General features: G+C 41.5%; 1 protein-coding gene across 1 annotated transcript in view; it reads left to right on the top strand.

Annotated features, from left to right (window-relative positions):
- C2H16orf74 (chromosome 2 C16orf74 homolog) overlaps positions 1–24958 on the top strand; it is a 67396-nt gene that overhangs the window by 14392 nt on the left and 28046 nt on the right. The gene's annotated exons all lie outside the window — the stretch shown is intronic.

Here is a 24958-nt window from a genome sequence, read left to right on the forward strand (position 1 = left end):
GACAGTAATAATTCTGATTTCTGTTGTACTTTTAAGACTTACAAAGAATTTTTTTTCATAACAAAGCAACCAAACTTTGTTAAGAACCTAGTCTTTTTTAAATGGTATTTTATTTTTCCAAATACATGCAAAGGTAGTTTCAACATTCACCTTTGCAAAACCTTGTTTTCCAATTTTTTTCTCTCTCCCACCTTCCCCCTCCCCAAGTAATCTAATATAGATTAGACATGTGCAACTCTTCTAAACATATTCCCATACTCAAAGAACTAGTGTTAAAGTACTTAGGTGCCTCAGTGAGTAGAGCTTGAATCTGGAGTCAGAGTGACATGAATTCAAATCCAGCCTCAGACCCTTTCTGGTTCGGTGACCTGTTAAATCTTTTCACCTATGTCTGCTTCGATTTCTCACCCGTAAAATAGAGATGAGAGTAGTACTTATCTCCCAGGGTTGTTTTTTCACAAATCTTAAAGCATTGATAAATTACTCTTAGATTCAATGCTAGGTACTGGAGTGAAAGTTTTCTGTGCCCTCTGTCTAGGGAGGCAATATGTACCTAGAAAGGCTTGTGCAAAATGGTGGTGGTGGTGGAAGGTAGGGAGGGTTGCTTTAGTAGCGGGTGATTCTCCAAGACCCCATTTGGGGTTTTCCTGGCAAAGATATTAGAGTGGTTTGTCATTTCCTCCCCAGCTCATTTGACAAATAAGGAAACTGAGGCAAACTGGGTAAAGTGACCTGCCCATAGTCACACAGCCAGTAAGTGTCTGAGTGTTTGAACTAAGGGGGATGAGTCTTGATTCCGAGCCCATGCTCTATCCAAGGGGGTGTACACGAGGATTTGAAGACCTCTGGAAGTGGGGTGGATGCAGAATCATCTGCTGAATCACAAAGGAAATGAGTAACTCTATGAGAAGTGAAGGCATTCTTTGCGGGCATGGGGGTCCCCCAGTGCAAAGATTGCTGGGAGATAGATTAAAGGAAGAGGAAGAAAGCCAGATTAGCTGAGCTGTAAAATGCACAGAGGGAAGTTATGTGTAAAAGACTTGAAAAGTAGGTTGGAACCAGGCCGAGAAGGGCTTTCAATGTCAAACGGAGGAGTTTGTGTTTAATCCTAAAGATAATCAGGAGTCCCTGGAGGTTGTTGAGTAGGGGAGTAACATGGTCAAGATCTGAATATGCAATGAGAACTTTCCTTGGATTATATAACTCTCAGCCCCCAACTAAAGCTCAAAAACAGGGGCAAATTATATTCCTATCCTCTCTGCTTACAAAGAGCTTGCCATCTATCTGTCCTCTCACTGAATTGTGAGGAAGGATGCTACTATTATTTCGACAATATCAAAGTCTCGGGATGCTGTCGTCTCCATTTCCTAGGCGGGAAGCCCTGAGATTCAGGTCATGTGACTTTCAGCTTTTTAGAAAGGGAATGAAATAAAATAGAAGTGGGAGATATTCAGGAATAATGACGCTCGATAACATGGACCAGTGGTTAGAGCAGTGGGCTGTCAGAAAACCTGAGCTTGAGTCATACCTCTCTCATCTACCAGCTGAGAACCTTGCAGCTGTTTCTCTGGGCTTAATGAGGGGAGTTAAGACTTCCTCCCTCACTGGAGCTGCTATTTGTTGGGAGGATCAAAGGAAATGACGGATGTAAAGTGTTTTGTAAACCCTAAAGTACCATTTTTTTTTTTTTTGCATGAGCCATTGCTTTCATTATGATGAAAAAAGAGTCCATGTCTCACCCACCCAGACTTCCTGACCTGCAGAGGCTCTCATTTTAACCCTCAGAAATGTGAGAACTGAGAGGAGGCACAACCCCTGTGGCCAGGGCTACTACTGTTTGTCCATCAGGAAGGGATGCCATGACATGAGGGAATTGGATTTGGGGGGAGGGGCCGCGCAAGGTCACCGGCCTCACTTTGTCCTCCAGAACCATTTGGGTCCAGGGACCAGAGACAGATCAGGACCACTGGAGATGACCCAGGGCATCAGTGTGGAAGGGAAGGGAGCAGGAAGGCCTGCGTGGAGTGGGGGAGGGAAGAGAAGCTCTTCAAATCTTTGCCAAGATTCCTTTAAAGCCCTCAGCCCCTGGGATAAAGGATAAGTGATGGGAGTGGCTCCGTGGTCCTGCCAGGCTGAAGGCAGGAAGGGCAGACAAGCTTTCCACATGCATTTTTTATCGCTCACCATCTCCCAGACATCCTCACTTAGACCTTTCCCCAAGTTGCTGCTGGCTCTGGGGCCCAGGATAGAGAGAGCAGAAGGACCTGGGATCAGGGAGAAGGCAGAACCTCTTCCGTTCTTTGGGTAATTCACAATCCCCAAGTCTCTTGAATCCCCACAGAATGATATAAAATTTAAATACAACCTATCTCTTTTTATGCAAAAAGAGCCATACAGGGTGTTCCCAAAATTTTAGTGCTACTTTAATGAATTAAAACTTTTGGGACATGTTGAATGACATCCCCTTTAACTTGTAAATAAATAAATAAACAAACAGACAGGCAAATAAATAAATAAGTGAGTGGGTGAATAAATAAATACATAAATAAATAAAGGTAACCATTATTATCCCCATTTTATTTTTTTTCATTTTTTATTTTTGCATCCCCATTTTAAAGATAAGAAAACTGAGATAGAGGGTCATATGGCTAAGTAGCCTCTGAGGCAGGATTTGAACTCAGGTCAGTTTGACTCCAAGTTGTCACCTTGGATAATTTATAAACTTCCATGAGTTTCAGTTTACTTATCTATAAAATGGGGATTATAAATTGTACCAAGAAGTAGCTATGGTGTAATGTTTAGAGTCAGGGAGTTCTGGATTTGACACATAGTAGCTGCATGAACTTAGGCAGGTCACTTAGCCCTAGTGCTGCAAGCACTAAGACTAAGTTTCAAAGCAGATGCTACCCCCAGTATAGAGTGTTTCCTCTTTGGAAGCTCCTTATGTCTCTGAACTATTTCCCAGCTCCCAGGATTTTTGTACAGAATTCAATCTGAGTCAATGAGGACCCAAACAATGACAATGGTCAAATGGGGTCCGGGACTCTTGGTGGCCAATGAGAATCAGATTGGTTCTGGTTTAAGGCCTGGTCCTTAAGAAAGAAATCCGGACAGTAAACCCCAAGATATGTCAGGAGGGTTCAGAGGTGCAAGAGACGGAAAAACTCCCCTTCCCAGATTGATGAATTGATTAGTTTAGGTTTTTTAAATAATAATATCAATCAATATTATTAATAATAATTAATATTATGATGTTAATATATTACATATTGTTATATATAATATATTAATAATAAAGTCTCCCATTGCATACCGGGCCATCTCCAGTCGTCCTGACCTATATCTGGCCACTGGACCTAGAGGGCTCTGGAGGGGAAAACGAGGGAGGTGACCTTGCCCAGCCTCCCTCCCTTAAATCCGCTTCACTTGCATGTCATGTCATCACCTCCCGACAGCATGGTCCTCTTGAGAACAAGGACAAACAACAGATTGCAGAATACATTTTATAAACCTTAAGGTGCTACAGAAATACGAGCTATTGTTAGCATACCTAATAGTGAAGAGAAGGGTCATTTCCATTCTGCCGACATTATTAATCCTTACTTATGGTGTGCAATGGGAGAATCCTCAGAATGGGACCCAGAGAAAAGCTAAATGAGAAGCCAGGAAGAGCAGGCCCCCTCCTTTCCCCCCCTCTTCCCCCCGACACATAACGGCTGCATAAGGTCTGTGTCGAAGAGATTTGGAGAGAAAGTGCTAGCTGCATTGGGAGAGGGGCTGCCCTTACCCAGGAGCTCCTCTTATTCCAATGAGAACTTTATTTTTTTTAATCAAGTTTTTTTTTTCAAAATATATACGTGGATAATTTTCAACATTCACACTTGCAAAACCTTGTGCTCCAAATGTTTTCCCTCCCTTCTCCCCAACCTCCCTTAGTCAGCAAGTAATCCAGTATATGTTAAGCATGTGCAATTCTTCTATACACATTTCCATAAATATCCCACTGCACAAGAAAAATCAGATCAAAAAGGGAAAAAACGAGAAAGAAAAAAGCAAGCAAACAACAACAAAAAGAGTGAAAATGCTGTGTTGTGGTCCACACTCAGTTCCCACGGTTCTCTCTCTGGGTGCAGACGGCTCTCTCCATCACAAGTCTATTGGAAAAGGCCTGAATCATCTCTCCAATGAGAATTTTAAAGCCTTCTGTAAAGCGGGAAGTGGTAGATGATGGAAAAGATACAAAGTTGATATGAGATGTAGCTCCTGTCCTCCTAATGCTTACAGTCCAACAGTGGAATAAAAAAAAAATCATTACAAAATGCATTATACATGGAAGGGCATTAAAAACATGAAATTCAAAGATTACACCGATTAACCATGAGGGGAAATCAGGGGAGGCTTCTTGGAGGAGGGAGTGAGTTGGGTTTTAAAGAATGGATGGGGGGCAGCTAGGTGGTGTAGTGGTGAGAGCAGCAGCCCTGAAGTCAGGGGGACCTGAGTTCAAATCTGGTCTCAGAATCTTAACCCTTCCTAGCTGTGTGACCCTGGGCAAGTCACTTAGCCCCAACTGCCTCAAGGGGAAAAAAAAAAAGAATGGAAGGGTGAAGTGAGGGGAAGGAAGGAAAGTTATTCTCAACTGAAGAAACAACATAGGCAAAGGCAGGGAAAACGCAGGATGTGTCGGAGGAAAAAAGGAGAGCAAGGGTATACGGAGCAGAGCAGGGTTTTTTATTTTTCCATAGGAATTGATAAATGGCAATGAATGGCTTCTGTTTGTCTCAAAGTTCATACTCAGAGAGATTTTCAAGTAATGAGTCCAGGATGGAGTTTTGGTGGGAGGGAGGGAAAAGGGGAGGGATGGGGAATAGAGATGCCTTGTTTTGCTTCCATAACTGTAATCAAGGCAGCAAAAGCCAAGCTGAGCTCAGCCCCTCAAGCCTCTTCCATCGCCCACGGGTGTGCGATGGAACACAATTTGGAAAATTAAAAACTAACTTCCTGAGACCAACAAGGCTTCTGTGTCTCCCTGGCCTGGTTCTGAGGAGTTCAGCAAATAGTCCCTGACTTGATGTAGCTCCTCTTAACTCTGAGGCACGTGGGGCTGCCCTAATGGAATACTCCCAGCATTCTAGGAGGATTCTTCCAGATTCTGGTTGAAAAATAAATGACAAAATATAGAAAATTCTCAATAAATTAAACTTCTCCTTCCCCCCCTAAAAAAATCTGCATTATTTTGACCCAGAGATTAGACTCTGGTTTCTCTAGGAAAATAATTTCTTATATTACTTATCCTACCAGCCCGGGAGGTAATTTCCATTTTAAATCACCTTGGATAAATAACTTTGTCCCCCTAGGCTAGAGTTTCTCCCCTTGGAAAATGAGAGAATTGGATTAGATGTTCTGTAAGAACCTTCCAACACTAAATTCCTATGATCTTTGTATCATCTAAAGAAGTTAATAGAATAAGATAGCATTTGAGCATTTCTCTGTTACCACTGACTTTGGGGCACTAATTACAGACCATTCTTTTCTAGTCTTTAAAGTCAGGCCCTTCAGGACCAGACAATAATTAGAGTGTTTGGTCGTGGCAGCAACAAATTACAAATTCTATAAGCTGGTCTTTTATGTCTCTGGGCCCTTCCCTCGTGCTCTCTCCGCTCACCCCGCTCACCCCTTATGATCTGCTGCCTTACCATTCCAATCCATTGCACCCTCTCTGAGACTTCAAGAGTTCTTAAAAGAACTAGAAAAGTTCTTTAATCCTGATTAAACACTGGCCCTTATTGAATGCATTTTCATATACCTGTGTTTGACTTAAGACATCCAAGGATGGATATCTCTTCGTGAGGATGTAGGGAAGAGAGGGACAAGAGAAGGAGGCAGGAAAGAAAGAGTCTCCTCCCAAACTGGGCAGCCGTCGCCTCCCAAGCAGAAGTGAGGCACAAGAGACACAACCAGAGATATCATGGGAGCTGGGAAGAGATGGCCTTTAAAGGCTGTGGCAGGAGGCCACCGTGAGATGGAGCATACCAAGTCACCATCATTCCTCCCACGTTGGATGGATGGAGCCCCTGGATCTATCATCATTCCAGCAGGGATGATGACGAGAGCCAAGGGTCCGCTAGCTTAAGTGCATTTGTCCAGTTTCTCCCTGATATGACAGGTTTAGAAGGGCCAACTAGCAAAGCTAAACGAGAAACGTTTCTAGCATAAAGGGTTCCAGAAAGTGAGGGGGACGCCGATCGGAAGAAAGGGCCATGTTTAGAGAACAGTCAGCTTGTGGCAGGAAGGCTAGACCCGAAGGCCAGAGACGTTCTGGCCTATCACCGTGTTCACAGTACAGCCGACAAGCGGGTCCTGGTTGCCGATAATGAAGAACACTATGAACGTCAGAAGCAAATCCCCAGCCAGGAAAAGTCTCCCATCCTTTAAACATATTCTTGGGAGAGTAGGTTCAAGGCTATTAGAATCGCTCTCCTTAATTGCTATGGAAAGAAATTAAAGTTAGAGAAAAACTTTTACATATATTATCTCATTTAATTCTCTTAACAGTCCAGGGAGAAAAGCATTATTATCCCCATTTTATAAATGAGAAAATAAAGGCCCAGAGAGATTAAGTGATTGGCCCATATTAACCAAAGGAGGAAATGTCTGAGCAGAATTGAGACCAGGTGGAAGCTGCTGCCAAGTCTAAGGAACACAAAGCATCAGTGAAGCAAGACCTCAGCTTATGGAGCCCTCGGAGGCCGTCGAGTCCAAACTCCTCATTTTAGGGATGAGCAAACAGGGACCTCAGGAAGGTCAAGCAGCTTAGATCCAGCAACAGTAGGTGACAGAGCTAGAAACCCACAGTTGTCACCTCTGTCTTTGGGACACTCAGGCCCAGTGGTATTTGTGTGCCCGCTGTGGAGATGGCCCTGGCGGGGCATGAAGCAGACCTACCGATCCATACCACAGGGAACCAGTCTCACGAAGGCTTGTATGTCTTCATAGGACCTAAGCCAACTGTCCGCAGACCAGAGCTCCTGAGCAAGCCGCTGGAACTGCTCCATCTGTTCTCAGGAGCTCCCTGTTACCTCTGCAAAACCTTCTAAGGTGTTGGGGCAGGGGAGGCCCTCAATCTTGTAGCTATTTATCCATCTCAAGGACCAAGACACAGCAATTTTTCTTATTTTTTGATGTTTTATCACATTCAATTTCCACATCTATCTCTCCTTTCTTTCCTTATCCAGTGAACCATTCCTTATAAAAGAGGAAGAAAAATGGAAATATGTCAGTTTAGCAAAAGCAACCAATATATCAACTACATCTAACAACTTATGCACTATTCCATTCCATACCTATAGCTCCCCATTTCTTCAATGAAAAAAAGGAAATACATTTTTAATTCTGTCCATGTCCACGCTTAGTCATTTTAATTAAAAATCTCCCAGTTTTGTTTTCTTTTCACTTGCATTGTTATAGTCTTATATAGTCTATCGAAATCTTCCCATAGTTCCCTGAATTGTTCATTCACTCTCAGTCAGCCAACAAGCATTTATTAAGCATTTACTATGTGCTGGGGGCCATATTAAATGCTGGGGCTATAAAGAGAGGAAAAGATAGGGTCTTCACCCTCTAGCAGCTCATATTTTAATGGAGGAGACAAGCAACAACTATATGTGTATGTATACACGTATGTTTATAAACAGATATAGATACGTATGCATGCACAAGGATTTGTTGGCAAGCTTTGTTTTTACTTTCACAATATTTTTGTGTATGTTTCTTTTCATATATATGTGTATGTATATATATACATGCATAATATATATACATATATGTATTTATAAGTGAGAGATAATACTAGAGGAAGGTACTAATATTAGGGATCAGGAAATCCCAATTTTTATAAAATGGGATTTGAGATGTCTTTTTTTTTTAAATAACTTTTTATTGACAGAACCCATGCCAGGGTAATTTTTTACAACATTATCCCTTACACTCACTTCTGTTCCGATTTTTCCCCTCCCTCTCTCCACCCCCTCCCCTAGATGGCAAATAGTCCTATATATGTTAGATATGTTGCAGTATATCCTAGACACAATATATGTTTGCAGAACCGAACAGTTCTCTTGTTGCACAGGGAGAATTGGATTCAGAAGGTATAAATAACCCGGAAAGAAAAACAAAAATGCAAGCAGTTTATAGTCATTTCCCAATATTCTTTCTTTGGGTGTAGCTGCTTCTGTCCATTCTTGATCAATTGAAACTGACTTAAATCTCTTTGTCGAAGAAATCCACTTCCATCAGAATACATCCCCATACAGTATTGTTGTTGAGGTATATAATGATCTCCTGGTTCTGCTCATTTCATTTAGCATCAGTTCATGTAAGTTGAGATAAGTCTTAAAGGAAGCCAGAAAAGTCAGGAGGCAGAGTTTAGAGGGAGAGTATTCCAGGCATGAAAGACATCAAGTTGGGATATGGAGTATCATGTCTGAGGAACAACAAGAAAGGCTGATATATAATATATAGATCTGTTATATCTGATATATTCTGATATAAATAGAAAGGAATAAAAAGTGAGAAGACTGGAAATCTAGGAAGGGAACAGGATGTGAAGAGCTTTAAAAACCAAAAATTTTTATATACTGAGAGAGCCACTGAAATTTATCAAATTGGGAGTGAGAGTGACATGGTCAAATCTTCATTTTGGCAGCTAAGTAGAAGATGATCTAGATTTGATGTAGGGAGATCAATCAGAATATTATTGCAGCAATCCAAGTGTGAGGTGATGAGATCTGCACCAAAGAGTAGTTAGGTAAATAAAGACAAGGGGGCATATGCAAGAGATATTATCAAGAGAGAAACAAAACTTACCAATAGACTGAATATGGGGTTGAGTACAAGTGAGGAGCCAAGCATGACCCCCATGGTTGCCAGTCTGGGGTGATTGGAAGTGTGGTTGTACCCTCAACAAAACAGCAAAAGTTGGAAGTAGAGAGACTTTAGGGGGAAAGATAACGAGTTCAGTTTTGGATATGGTGAGTTGAGATGTCTATGAAATAAATAGTTCAAGATGTCCAATAGAGAGTTGGATATGAGAGATGAGAATCAGAAGAGAGGTTTGGACTGGATGAATAATCTGCCAATCATCTGTAGAAAGATGATGATTGAATCCATGGGAGCGGATGAGATCACCAAGAGAGATTATATAAAGGAAGCAGAGAAGAGGGCCTCGGATCAAGCCTTGGAGAGACAGCCATGGTTAGCAAGCTTGACCTTGATGAAGATCTTTCCAAGAAGACTTGATCAGAAAGAGAAGAGGAGAGCCAGGAGAGAGTAATGTCTTAAAAACATGGCGAGAAGAAGGTATCCATGAGGAAAGGGTGATGGACAATGTCAGCGGCTAGAGAGAGGTCAAGAAGGATGAGGGTTGGATTTGGCCATTAAGAGATCACTGTAACTTTGGAGAAAGCCATTTCCATTGGATAATAAGATCAGAAGGCAGAGTGTAGAGGTTTAGGGGAGAGAGAAAGGGAGATCCCAAAGGTAGATGAAGAAGTTTAACCTGAAACGGGGGAAAAGATATGGGATGATTGCCAACAGTAATGTATGGATCAAATAGCAAAGTGCCTATTTCTAGGCAACAGGGAAGCAGCCAAGAGACAAAAAGAGATTAAACATTCGCTATATATATATATATATAGGTATGATAGACAGAAAAATCTGCTACAGAAGGTACTTTGAATTGAGATCAAGGATTTATGTAGAGAAATTTGCCTTTGGGACAGTAATGGATAGAGGATCAGCCCTGGAGGTCAGGAGGACCTGAATTCAAATCTGAAATCAGACATTTAACACTTCCTGGCTATGTGACCCTGGGCAAGTCACTTAACCCCAATTGCCTCAGCCAAATATATATATATATATATATATATAATGAGAAGTTTGCCTTGGCAATGAAAAGCACCAGCCTCTTTGGGAGGTCGGAATTATAGTTGAGGGAGATTTCTGAATGATATTAGATGAGGAGGAGGGTAGAAGAGGGACCATTTGTTGCATGTCTTTAATTTTTTCAGTGGAATACAAAGCAAAGTTCTCAGCTGAGAAAGGGGGGCAAGGGTGACATGAGAGATTCCAGAAGGAATAACAAAGTTTGGAATAGTTTTCACGGTTTGGAAAGTTGTGAAAGGATCGCCTTGCCGTGGAGATTCCAGAAGTTTGTAGGGGACCTCATTGCCATTGGTTTCATGATTTTTCTCCAGCTCTGTTTAACAGGAAGTGAACAAAATCGAAGGCATCTGATGAGTGGTATAACCCAAGACTAAAACTCAGCAGGGTACACTGAGCAATAGGATAAGGGAAGTGCAGAATATCCATTGTTTCCTACAAGGCAGGAATATTCTGTTACATTCATGTACAACAAATGGTTTAGCCCAAGAGTCTCCTACTCTTCTTCCAATTTTATGCTACCACAAAAGTGCTTCTATGATTATTTTGGTTCCAAGACACTCTGCAGACTCCCTGAGCATCTTTCTGGTCCCAAATGCTCTTTTTTGATCAATGAAGACCCTGAGAGCCCAAGAGAAGCTTAAGCAGCTTAACAATCACCGATTTGGTCTGAACACTTCTGCTTCCCGGGTCTCCTTGCCCCATATCGTCTACCAGGAGCCCCTCAGGACCAGTGTTCCTTGTACCTCGGCTTCCTCTATCTTTCTTCTTCTACATCAATGCAAGCGCTGAGAAGGAACAAGTTTTTGCCCCTAGGCTTCAGTTTCTCTTCCCCATATAAATCTTGGTTCTGTGTATGAAGCCAGGTAATGTAGACCTTGTGACCAGCCCTGGAAGCTATCCAGAGCATGTGAACTCAGAGATTCAGTATGGTTCAGCGGGCTGAGCAACAGACCCAAAACCCAGAGCCAGGAAATTCTAAATTGGACTTAGCTACTTAACAACAATTTGTATAGTCTTTGGGTGATGGGGGGTGGAGGAAGCAACATGTATTCAGCAAGCATTTATTACATGCCTACTGTATACAGAATAATATAGTTTCATACTAGGGAAAGGTTCAGGGACTTGCAAAGTCACAGTCCTTTACCCTTATGGATGAAAAAGCTCTTTTTTCTCTCACAACCATCCTGTGAGGTAGGTTATGAGAATATTGTTATCTTTTTTTTTTTCAACAGAAAAAGAAAGCGAGATTTAGAAAAGCCACATTATTTGCCCACAACTAAGAGATGTCAGAGTCAGGACATGAAGCAGTCCAGATCACATGATTCCACATCTAGCCCTTTTTTTTTTTTTAATTCCTCATTGCTTTACCTTTCTGGCTTAACCTCTCAGTCCCTAGCTTCTAAAAACAGGAAGTCAGCGTTTATGCGTTTCAATAATGATGATCAGAAAAGACTTGAGAAAAAAAGTGGGTGAGATATAGTGTGAAAGCGAGAGATGGACAGGTAAAGCGCTGGGCACTTCCAACTGGCATTGAGAGCCAGGGCACTCACCACGGGTGGACATTCCCCCTGGACTGGGGGAGGGGTGTCTGTACCAGACCAGTGGGACCAGTGAATTAGAGACAGAGAAACCTGTCAGAGTGAAACTGGAGGGCAGAGAGTGTGGGAGTTTCCCCCTTACTGCTGCTGAGTTGCTAAGTTTTTGTGTTTGTTTGGTCTCAAGGACAAGGCTGTTACTGAGAGCAGAGAAGGGACTTCATCCCTTATCCTGGGGCAGCCCCAGAAGACATGGGAGAGAAATAACATGGACCTGGGGAATAGCTCAAGGCTTCTTAGCCTGGGGGGCCACATGCTAATTTGTTTACTTCCTCCCCTCCCCCCCACTAGTGTCTTCGGTCACCCAGTGGGGAAATGTCTCTCCCACTCTAATGTGGCTCCTTTGCTTTACTGTGTATCCCTAGCAGAGTATTATAATAATAGTATTATATTATATCATACTATAATACAATACATAGTGCATATATATATACAATATATAGTATATGATATAATAGTTTATAAAACTGCATAATTAATAATCATGATATAACCTAATACAATATATACTACTAAAATATATATTTTAACAATATAGTATATATTATACTATAATATATAGTATTATAATAAAATAAATGCTTATTAACTAATTTCTATCCAATCTGCAATCTGATGTATTTTACCTAGTTAAAAACATTATTCTTAGAAGGGGTCCAAAGCTTTCGCCAGTCTGCCCAAGGGGTCCTGGATACCAAAAATAGTTAAGACCCTAATGGTATAAGTGCTGAAGCTTTGTGAAGAGGGCCTCTGATAATTCCATTAGCTGATTGCTATTTTTGCCAGATTTCAACATGAGGCAGTAATGATGGGACTAGCTCTCATTTCTGTTTTCAAAATCTCTCTCTACATAATCACCCAAAGAAGTAGATAATGTCAAGCATTATGCCCATTTTATAGATGAAAGGGAATGACTCATAGCTAGTTAGAGCTGGATGAAAGCCAAGAGGTCATGGCAGGATCCGGGTTCTATAGATAATCAATAATAGCCAGTCAACATTTATTAAGCTCTTACTATATGCCAGTGTCAGGTATACAAATATAAAAGTAAAGACAGTTCCTTTTCTTAGTTTACAGTATAATGAGTGAAGATAACATTGGAAAGAAAACTGAAAAATGGGGAAGGAGCAGGGTGGGTGCCTGGTGGGGAAGTCCAGAAAGCTCAGAATGATTCTAATGAGGTGCTTGAGGTCCATAGAGAGGAGGTGACATGTCCCGTATCATCTGGGGCCAGCTCCACTGAGCCATCCCTTATCAGGGAACCTCTTTGCAACATGTCCCCCAAGCAGCCCTCGAAGTGGAGAGGACCCCACTCCCTCCCAAGGCAGCCCATTCTATTCTTGGGCGGCTTTAATTGTTAGGAAACCTTTCCTGATGGCAAGTCTGAAACCCCTCCCTGAATTTTCTGCCCATTTTCCTGCTTTGGTCCCCTGATGCGGACCAGCACTCTGCATGAGAGCTTTTACCTCTCTGAATATTCTCTCCATGCTAAGAAGCATCCCTGGTGCTTTGAGCCAATTGTCTGATGTCATGGTCCAAATCATCAATGTGCCCTTTTCTGGGTGCCTTCCTACAGGGCTCCATCCAGAACCTCTCCAAGTATGTTCTAATCAGGGCTGAGCACAGTGGAATTATCACTTCCCTCTGAGCACTCTGGCTCTTGGAGTACGCCAAGATACCACTATTTTTTTGGTTGCCATATCCCAGTTATGCCTCATTTTGTATTGTGTAACTCACTAAGACCCTTAGATCTTTTTTGCCTTTTAAAAATTTTTAAATATTTTACTTTTTCCCCAATTACTGTTTGCCTTTTAAATTCTAATTTATATATGTTTATACATACACATGAATGTAATTGCTGATAAGAAATCATAATTTTGCACATTCAGTTATGAGACTCCATGTGAGATTGTGACTGACAGTTTAAGAAGCTGGGTTCTATATCAAAGAGTATTAAAGTGGAGAAAAAAACTACAGATAAGAGAATTGAGAGGTCTTTCCCAGGGTTACACAGCAAATAAGTTGAGTTGAATAGTATAAGTAATGTTCCACATTCAAAAAAGGAAACTTTTCCTTCTCCAGAGTCAATCTTGGTCCACTTCTATGGCACCAATCTTGTTTATACCCTCGCATCTTATCCAAACCAAATGATAATTACACAGCATTGCATTTTGATTTTTTATGCATTCTCTTTACATAGCTATTATTGTATATGTCGTTTTCCTGGTTTTGCTTACATCATAATGCATCAATTCATATTACTATTATTGTATATGTTCTTTTCCTAGTTTTGCTTACTTCGTAATGCATCAATTCATATAATTCTTCCTATCCTCGTGATCTTTTCCATAAAAATTTTGTCTAGTCATGGTTTTCACATCCTATTTTTATGAAGATTTTTTTTTTAATTCAAAGACTAAACTTTACATTTATCCCTGTGGAATTTTATCTTCTGACGTGGAAACAGATTTAGGTGGAAAAGAGCTTAAACAATCATTTAGCGCAACCTTTATATGAGACAAGAGACAGTTTTGTCATTGTCCAAGGCTGGATTTTGAACCCAGTTCTTCTAGATGCCAAGTGTAGCTCTCTATTTTCTAAACTTTCTATCATCTCAATCACTTGAGCCTGTCAGAGTCTTTTCTGGAATCCTCACTGTCATCCATTGTGTTAGTTGTCATCCCAACTCGGTGCCAGATTTGGCAAGCATGTTATCAAAGACAGATAATAATAATAATAATAATAATAATAATAATAATAATAATAATAAAGTATTTATGTAGCTCTTTTAAGGTTTGCAAAGCACTTCTCAAATATTTTATTTCACCCTCAAAACAACCTTGGAAGGCAGGTGCTTTTATTATTCTGATTTTACAAATGAGGAAACTGAGTCAGAAGTCTTGCCCAGGGTCACACAGCAAATAAGCACCTAATGAAGGATATTAATTCAGGTCTTCCTGACGCCAGGCCCAGCATGCTATGCACTGTATCACTGAACTATCTGTGGCATTCTACTCAAAACTTCCTTCTAACCTGATATCACTCTATTAATGACTGCTCTCTGGGCCCATTTTCAAATCCACTTGTCTTGTTATCTTGATTATATCCCTCCATCTTTTTCATACTAAAAATAAAAAGTATCAGTAGTTTAACCAAATGCTTTGCTGAAATCTAGGTGACGTATATCTGTGCCATTTCCCTGATTTACTAGTTTAATAATCCTGTGGAGGGGGGAAGTATTTGAAGTTAGTGTTCTATAGCCTGATTTTGATAAAGTTGGCTGACTTTTGGAGTTCTTGTAAGTGACAGAATTTAGAAGGGTTAAATGCTTTCCCCAGGGTTAGATCTTTAGCAAAGGCTAAATAGTAAGGAAAACTTGGCTCTATCCACTGCACCAACACCCACCACTTCAAGATACATAGGGCATATCTATTCATCCCTTTTTACAGGGAAGAGTCCCATAGTTAATATGCAGCAAAGTTAGGACCAGAACTCAGATTTCCCACCTCCTAATCAGGCTTGCTGTCCTATATTGTGCTGATTAATTAAGCAGCTATTTCCCATCCCAAGCTCCAGACAGAGGAGAGATGAGCGCCATCACTTTTGTTTACTTTTCCAAATTCAAATAAACAAGAGAACAGAATATTCTAAGCCATCTGCTCTGTTCCTAGGGTAGACACTGTGACCAATGGTCTTCTCTGGTGCCAGGCCCGGTCCAGAACAGCAACTCAGCAACCAGTGGAAAATCCCCAATAATGATAATTTCCAGTAATTCCCACCACATCACCAGGCTGCTTCTGGCCCTGGCCAGACTGTCCCCAGCAGACTCCATGTACAGGTTCCATAGATTTCAGAGATGATCTAATCAAGCTGGCCAAAAGACTTTTTGACCGACTGGAACTACAGGCTGAATCTAATAAGACGAATTGAATAATAAGAAGTTGAATAATTATAAGAATAAGTATTGAAGAATAAGAAATTGAATAAGAAGTTGAATGGGGTAAATATAAAGTCTTACTCTTGGATTTAGAAAATTCAAGTTCACAAGTATTGTGTTTAGGGTGTTTAGGGTTTGGAATAGTTAGCTAACAGTTTTCAAAAAAAAATGTAGTGGGTTTAAGTACTACCAGCTCAATATGGGACAACAGAGTGATTTGCTGTTTTTTAGTTATATCCAACTCTTCCCGACCCTATTTGGGGTTTTCTTCATGAATATCGTGGAATGGTTTGCCATTTCCTCTCCAACTCATTTTACAGATGAGAAAACTGAGGCTAGCAGGATTATGTGACTTGACCAGGGTCCCACAGCTAGTAAGTGTCTGAGGGTAGATTTAAACTCAAGAAGATGAGTTTTACTGATTTAAGGCCCTATGCTCTGTTCACTATGTCACCTTGTATGGCCCAAAAGAGTTTTAAGAGAAGCCAAAAAAATCTAAAACAAAGTTTAGTTAAATTTAGCCTAGCTCCCTCATTTCACAATTGAGGACTAGAGAGTCGAAGGCGAGTTACCTAAAATCCTATTACTGGTACTAATCAGTACCTAAGTGGTCTTGGGTTAGATGGGGAGAAATAGAACAGAGCTGATGGCTCTTGTTCCAAAGAAAATCCTGATGCTCTAAAAACCTTCTTCCCTCTTAAATGCCCTTTAACCTGGTGATGGAATCTTTGATTCCTCTGGGAAGAGAAGAAATTTAATGTGCTAATCCCCCGGAGAATGTGAATACTGTGCAATGAAATCCTTTCCCACCTGAGTGCACATTTTGATAAGGAAAGGACTTGGGCAAACTTAGAGGAGTTTTGAACCCTGAAAGAAGTTGGGGGGAGAGAGAGAGAAATTGAGAGAGAGAGAGAGAGAGAGAGAAACAGAGAGGGGGGGTAAAGGGGGGAGGAAAGGAAAGAGACAGAGAGAGACAGAGAGCTATAGACAGAGAGAAACAGAGAGACAAGAGACAGAGAAACAGAGAGATAGAAAGAGATAGACACCAAGACAGAGACACAGAGAGACAGAGAGACAGACAGACAAAGACAAAGTGGCAGATATAAACAGAGAAAGAGAAACAAAGAGACAGAGGAAAAGAGAGACAGAGAGACAAAGATACAGAAAAAGGGAGATAGGGAGGAAAAAAAGGAGGGAGGGAGGGAGACTTTGAGCATGAGTTTTCCTGGTTCAGAATTCTTCCTAAAACTAGACCCAGGGCAAAGCTTAGAAATTGGGGATATTTCCAGTTTAACATGAAACATCCCCTACCCTGCATGCAGTCAAGTGAGGCCTATCATGTCAAAGATCCCCCTGTATTTTCCATCTCCAGAGTGCTTAAGTTATTCTGTCCCTGGGAAGTCAGGGAGGGAGAGAGAAAGGACATGAATAAAAGCTATTTTAAAATATTTTGGAAATCTTCAAGCTCAAATCTCAAAACTCAGATAACTACACAATAAAAAACTTTGCAACCCTTAAAACTCCAGTATGAATACTTTTGATTATTGCTATAGATCTGTACGTAGATAACTATATTATTCCATAGTTTTTGGTAAGTGCATTAGTGAGATGTAAAGCAAATTGCTTTATATGTGGAGGCTGGAAAGAAAGGGAGGGGAGTCCAACTAAAAGGCTTCCTGGAAAAACTGAGCTTAGACTGAGTCTAATTGAATTTGTTGACCATGAAGGGTTAGTAGTAGAAGTAGTCCTGGATTTGGAGGCAGAGAATGTAGGTTCAAATCCCAGATCTAATATTATGGTAGTATTTCATGCAGCTCCAAAATGAAGGGGTTAGATGAAGTTAGAAATCCTTAATCTGTAATCACGGAGTTTTTTGTTTTAATACTTTGGGAACTGTAGAAATTATGTACAAAAGCAGTATAATCGTTTCTTTTGTGATCTTCTGTATTTTATTTTCTGCATTCTAAAACATACCAAGGAGTTCCAGTCGTTTCCCCAGGCTCCCAAGGGGTCCATGATGTACAAAAACTGATGGACTCCAGCTTAAACCATCTCTTAAGTCTCCCCTAATTTTAAGTCCTGTCGGGTAGCAGACTGCGGCCCTGAGCAAAGATTGCAGCCCTAACTTTCCCAACCTTCATTTCACTGCCAGAATGGCCCAGCTCTGACGTCGGGAGAGCAGTCTCGAGGGCCAAGTTTCTGGTCTCTCTAGACTATCCTTCTCTGGGTCTCTGCTGGGGTTGCCAATGAATACTCATCCCTGGTTCCTAGGGAACTGGACTGGGTCTGGGCTGCTGACTCTGAATACTTCGAGAATGACCCTGATGTCTCTGGAAGGAAGCCAGGAGACATTCTTTCCCTCAGTGTCCCACAGTGTTACTGGAGGTAACACCGTGCTCCTGGTGCTGTTGAATATTTCCTTAAGGAGCCAAATTCCACCCGTTGGACTGACTGAGTTTATAGCTAACGCCTGGAAAGAAGTGCTTTTGTCCTTTGGGAGTAGGTTGTTGTTGTATATATTCTCTTTGCCTGATAAGGACCCTGGTTTTGAGTCTTGGACCCAGAGGTCCTGGGGTGAAGGAAGACAGATTTCTAATCCTTCCCACGAATCCTGTCCTCTTCCCTCAATTTTCTGATACTTTAAAGCTCTTCCTTGGTGCTTTAGCAAAAATCTGGGGAAAGAGTCCTAAGATCCATAATCTAAGTCAGTCTCTACAACTTGGGCAGTGATCAGGAGTAAATCAAGTCCCCTTTCTGGGCCTCAATTCTCCATATGTAAAATGGAGCTAATAATGTTCCCCCTTGATTTTATTAAGTTATAAGGTTTTATTTATATATATAAATTTTATTATATATACATACATTTTAGATATAGATATATACAAATATAATGTATATTATATTATAATATTATATTAATAACCCCAGATTCTTTTCAGAACAACTTCTACTAACTATCCCTCCTTCCTTCTTATATTTGGAGAAATGATCTTTTGGTCCCAAGTATAAGAATTTACTTTTCTCTCTGTTGAATTCTCTTCATAGATTCATCCCATTACCCTGGCTTGTCTATTTAGATCCTGGAGCTGTCATCCTCTTGTGCCTTCTACTTCTCCCACTTTTGAGTCATCTGCAGATTTGATGCGTATTATCCCTGACTTTATTGAAGTCCTTGATAAGAAAGTTGTACCCAGATCCCTGGAGTATCCCATTGGAGATCTCCTACCCTGTTGACACAGATTTACAACCTTTCTTAGAGTCTAGTCATCTGACCAGATCCCCATCCACCGGATGGTATTATCCAAATCCCCATCTCTCTCCATCTTCTTCACAAGAATAAGTCCATCATCTTTTTTTTTTTTTGCTGTTGTTTGCTTGATTTTTGTCTTTTTCATTTTTTCCTTTTTGATCTGGTTTTTCTTGTGCAGCATGATAATTGTGGAAATACGTATAGAATTGCACATGGGTAACATACTACTTGCTGTCTAAGAGAGAGGATTAGGGAAATGGAAGGAGAAAAAAATTGGAAAACAAGGTTTCGCAAGGGTGAATATTGAAAATGATCTATGCATATATTTTGAAAAGAAAAAGCAAAGAAAAAGAATAAGTCAAGATCACCAAAAGCTTTGCAAAAATCTAAATAAACTGTATCTACCACATCCCCTCATTGGTTAGTCAACCTCTGATCAAATTTCTCACCTTTCTATAATACTCCAAAGTTAACCAAAGACTTTTTCTCACAATAACCTTGTGGGGTGAGTAGGGCAAATTTTATAATCTTTATTTTTCAGGGGTGAAGGGTGAGGTATGGGGGATAACTGGGCTCAGAAAGAGTAAAATGATTCTGTTAAGGTCTCAGAGCTAATGTTAGAGCCACACTGCCTATCATGTGACAAGAAGGGGAGCATACATTTCATAAAGTTTGAGAACCAGGAGGAAGCTCTCACATTTTAAAGAGAAGGAAGCTGAAGCCCAGAGATGTCAAGTAGTTTGCCCACAGTCACACAGCCCTTAGCAGAGGAGCCAGGCTATAGGGAAAAAAGAACTTCTGTTGGCTCTTAATTATTTGCAGGACTTCACAAATCAATCCCTAGGATGGGGAAATGATTCACAAGGTCATGTCTCCGTTTCCTCATTTAGGTGAAAATGAATGGTCTCTGAATTCTTTTTTTCCCCCCTGAGTAATTGGGGTTAAGTGACTTGCCCAGGGTGACACAGCTAGGAAGTGTTAAGTGTCTGAGGCCAGACTTGAACTCAAGTCCTCCTGACTTCAGGGCTGCTGCTCTAACCACTGCACCGCCTTGCTGCCCTGGTCTCTGCATTCTCATGCGGCTATAAACTCCAGATCCAATGTTTTTCCTTCTGTTGTTATCAGTCTTATTATCCATTCCGGTGGACCAGAGCATATAGGTATTGTCCGTGGGATTTTTTGGGCAGAGATATACTGCAGTTCCCTCTCCAGCTCATTTTACAGATGAGGAAACTGAGGCAAACAGGGGAAAGTGACTTGGCCAGGAAGGGTCCGAGGCCAGATTTGAACTCATGGCCTTGCTGACTCCAGACCTGACACACGCTATTCTCTGAACCACCCAGCTGCTCCTCCCTCAATGCTGTAATAAATAGAGCTTGCCTCCTGAACCTTCTGCTTTCAACTCTGCCCAGTCGGCCGTTCCTACAAATTAGCCCCCTGCAAAGAAGCATAAACAGAAAACCCTCCCTTGGACCGCCGTCAACCCCGAAGCAGATGGTGTTCAATTTGAACCTGGAACCCCACCTGGCCCCAAAGAAACAGACCATGTCAACTTCCTGGCACGTCCTAAGAATGAGCTTTGCTTCTGTCGTTAGCGCTGATCCAATAAAAGCCACCGCGGCCGTTGTCAGTCCGGCCCCGGGAAGACCCGGAGTCAGCGCGATGTGGAGGAGCATCCGCCCCTCCTGCGCAGGCTCGGGGCGCCCACCCTAGCCACCTGTTAAGGGTCCGTGAGTTACCGAGCGCGCACTTGTTAGCTCGGATGGCGATGAGGTTTCTGGGCTCGTTCCACAGTCCCCTAAACACCACTTCTGTTCAAACAAAGCATCCTGGCAGCGAGTGATTCCCCATCTTGCCTAATGAGTGCAGCTGGTCCTGCTGCAGACAGAGCTAATTACCACTGGGGAATGTACAGCGTGCCCGTGTGAGAGCGGTGATTAGAGGGGGAACGCGCTGGTCCTTGTCACCCTAATGAGCAACAAACAGCAAATCCTTGAGCAAACACAGAAGTCTTACGGGAGGACGGAGGAGGGGAGGGAAGGAGGACTGCCCGGGTAAACAGACCGAGGCACACACACCCTGGCAACCCCAGCGCACTCAACAGCCCTCCCAGCTGCCTCCCCGCCTCCCCCCCAGGATGGAATGAAAGCAGGGAGGGAGGCAGGGCAGCCCAGAGCCGGCACTGCTGGGACTTGGTAAATGCTCAGAGAGCTCGAGGCCATCCACTTAGCCGATATTCCTGAAGCAAACTTGTATACCTCTTAGAATCCTTGGACGGTGGCCTCCTGGGCATTGAGCGCAGAAAGCATCCACAAACCCTGGACCAGCAATTATCAAACTAACTCCCAAGCCTGGGCTGCTTAGAGGTGACTGTTGGCCCTTTCTAATGCGATTCATTATTTTGGATCCTGTGGGGCAAGATTTCTGAGAACTTGTTAGACCTTTAATGGTAAAAGAACCAACTCAATTCCCCTTGGCTTGAATACATTTCCAGGCTATGGAGCCGCCTTCTGACCTCATTCCCGACTCACTCCTCTTTTCTCCTTTGCTGGGCTTCCCACAAGGACTGGGGAGATGATGGCCTGGCCAAGATGTCCCACTCACTTCTCACCCTTTGGCATATCACCTCCCTCAAGCACCCCTTCTGACAGAGAGGCTTAGCGGGGGTACCTCCCGGCCACTCACTGTAGCCATGGGCCACATCCTACCCTCACCACGCGCCAGCTTCCCAGGGCAGGGGATCCAGTTCTCACCCACCGGTCCTTTTCAGAAATTCCCAATCCACCGCGCCAGTCTTATTCCCTACACCTGCCCCAAGTGAGCTCTCCACTCTACTCCACTTTTGCTCCACTTCCCAACCACTTATTGGTATATTTTTACGGAGGATTCCTTTGTTTTGGGAATCATAGAAGGTTCTCCCTCCTTACCTCCACCTCCTGGCTTCCTTCCCATCTCTGCTAAAGTCCCACCTTCTGCAGGAAGCTTTTCCTGATTTCCCCCTTCATCCTAATGACTTCTCTCAGACCATTCCTCACGGTTCAAAAGACCTTCCTTGGTTGCTTTTAGAAATAGATAGATAAATTAATGGGCAAATAGCTGTAGATATCTTTATATGTGTGTGCATGTGTTTATATGTGTATACAGAGACACATACATCTAAAGATAAAGATACATACTTATATACACATCTAGAAGGGCACACATATGTGCAAAGATATATGTGGAAGAGCATGGGTGTATAAGTTTATAACTATGAGTATACATATGTGTGCATGTATGCATGCACACATTTGTGTTGTGTGTCATGTACATATGTATGCTTATATCTAAATATATACATCTCTATATATAAATAAAACACACAAATATAAAACAAAAGATATATAAATCTAATACATCTATGTGTATCCATATACACAAGATATATGTGGGAGAGTATTGTGTGAGCATATATGACTTCCTGTAGTACATGTAGTACATGCACATGTGTATACATGTACACATTAGGGTCTATAATGCATCTATATGTATCTATATGCACAGATATATGTGGGAAAGTGTGCATGTGTGTATATGTGTGCACACATGTATTTGTTCATGCATCTAAATATCTATAAATATAACACATCCATACATATCTATATACACTAAATATATGTGGAAGAGCATGTATTGTTCATATATGAATGCATATGTGCCAATATTCATATAAGCACACATATACACACATACATCCAGAGGTAATAAATATACATATCTAAAATAAAAACATATGAAAGAGTATACAATATACATATGTGTATATGCTTATATCTGTGTATGTTTGTGTGTCTACATATATACACCCCCCTAAAGATAAGGACTGGACCTGTGATTTATTGCTATAGGGAACTCTGTAGGATGAGGAAACTTCCTCCATCGATGCAAGTCATCCCCTTCTCTGTAACTTATGGAGCCTTAGGGAGCTACCTCGAGCACCAACAGATGAGGTGACTTCCCACCGGCAGCAGCTTCTGACAGAATTGAGACTTAAATCTAAATCCTCCCGGTTTCAGAGCCATTTTATTTTATAAAACCCCTGTCTGAACAACCAGACTTAAAGCTCCCCGAGGCCAGGACCTGAATGCTGACGTTCCCTAGGACATGGCCTTGACCCGAGATATTTTGATTGCTCTGGGACAGTTCATAATGACAAATAGGAAGGCAGGCGGTGTTTATAGAGTTCCTATCATGCTTGGGTGACCAGATCAGGGTTCTTGCTCTCAAGAGTCTGCTGTCTAGTTGGGGAGATGCAACATGGGATCAAGAAGGTTTTAGGGCCATTTATAAAATCTGTTGTACATATATTGGATTACTTGCCATCTAGGGGAGGAAGTGGAGGGGAAGGAGGGGAAAAAAATAGAACACAAAACTATGCAAGAATCAATGTTGAAAAATTATCTGTGCATATGTTTTGAAAAGCTTTAATAATAATAAATAAAAATAATTAATAATAAAAATAAAAATAAATCAGTTGTGGACAAGCAAATGTCCACTGGTTTTCAAGAAAGGGCTGCATGTATTGAGGAAAAAAAACATTGAATTAGTAGTCAGGGGACTCTGCCATTGTAAGCAAGTCATTTCCCTCCTAGGATCTCCAAGTTGAAAGGGCCCTCAGAGTTCATCCAGCTCATCTGAAGAAATATATCCTCATCTAGAAAAATATCAATAGCTATACATTCAAAAAAAAAATACTGTAGTTTTGAACTGGAGCCTGGCATAGAACAAAGAACATTTCCTAAGCACTTCTGGCAGGTGCTGATTGCTTGATTACATCAGAATCTCCTCTTAGAGCCTTCAATTCCTTATCTGTAAAATGGGAGAAACAACTTTTTGGTCACTTGGTGTGACTGTGGCCAGTAAGTGCTTTATGAACCTTGAAACGCTTAGCAGAAATGTGAGTTACTATTATTACTTCTGGTCTAGAGCTGTTGTGAGGAAGAATCTGGGCAAAGTGGCAGAGGAGGGGGTGGCATCCTAGAACCATCTATTTTGAATGGCAAGGAATCTTAGAGTTTTAGTCCAGCCCCCTCATTTTATGGTCCATATTTTTTAAACTACAGCCATAGCCTTCAGTTCTACTGAATATCTACCTCTTGAACCCCTCCAGCAACTCAGTCAATCTATACCAGGTTATTACAGCTTGAGGGATCAAAATTCTGTATCTTGGGGTGTTAGGGACATCATTGCAGCCTCACTTCGTTTATTATGGATGACATGAATCTGAACTCCTTCTTGCAGGCTAGGTATAAGCCAAGATGTGCTCATATGTTGGGGGTAGGGGTGCAGGAAAGGTGTCAGACAAACATATGTGCTAAAAGGCAGTATCCATGGAGCCTCAGATCACCACCCACGATGGAGTTTGTTCCTTGCTTGGCTGAACACCAAGGTTGAAGACTGTTTAAATTAAAACTTTGGCTTCTCCCTCGTAGTAAAGAACACCCACTAAGGTCACCAGACTCATGGGAGGTACCCTATTCTAATCAACAGCTTTCACATTCTGACTGTTTTTTCACAGGACTGGGAGATTTAAACTGAAAGAGACCTTAGGGATTATCTCCTTCAAATTCTTTATTTGACAGATCAGCCAAGTGAGGTCCAAAGTAAGGCAATGATGGGTCCAAAGTGTTGTAGCTAGGAAATAGCAAAGCTGGGATTCTGACTCTGAACTCCTAAGCCAGCACCCTTCCCATCATAAATTACAGCCACTAGTACAAGACTCTGCCAGTAGACCCCAGGCCCAGACAGGTCTTCCTAAGCAGGAAAGACTTCTTGGGGAGAGCTGTTCTATTGAGAGGATCTTGGAAAGGCCCATCAACCAAAGCTAGCTGACACAGGATGGAATGATTTTTTCTTTTAATGATGAAAATTCTTTTCTTCTTTTCTTCTTTTTTTTTTTAAAGTTTTTTTTTTTATTTTGGAAACATATACATAGATAGTTTTCAACATTTACTCTTGCAAAACCTCCCTTTCTCCTAGATGGCAAGTAATTTAATATATGTTAAATTGTGCAATTCTTCTATAGAATTTCATATTTTCTCAATTATCATGCTGCACAAGAAAAATCAGATCAAAAATGAAAAAAAAAAAGAGAAAGAAAACAACAACAACAACAAAAGTGAAAATACTATTCTGTGATCCACACTCAGCCCCCCCATCCCCACCCCAGTCCTCTCTCTGAGTGCAGACATTGGACCT

Source organism: Antechinus flavipes, chromosome 2 (genome assembly GCF_016432865.1).
Source record: "Antechinus flavipes isolate AdamAnt ecotype Samford, QLD, Australia chromosome 2, AdamAnt_v2, whole genome shotgun sequence".
Taxonomy (NCBI): domain Eukaryota; kingdom Metazoa; phylum Chordata; class Mammalia; order Dasyuromorphia; family Dasyuridae; genus Antechinus; species Antechinus flavipes.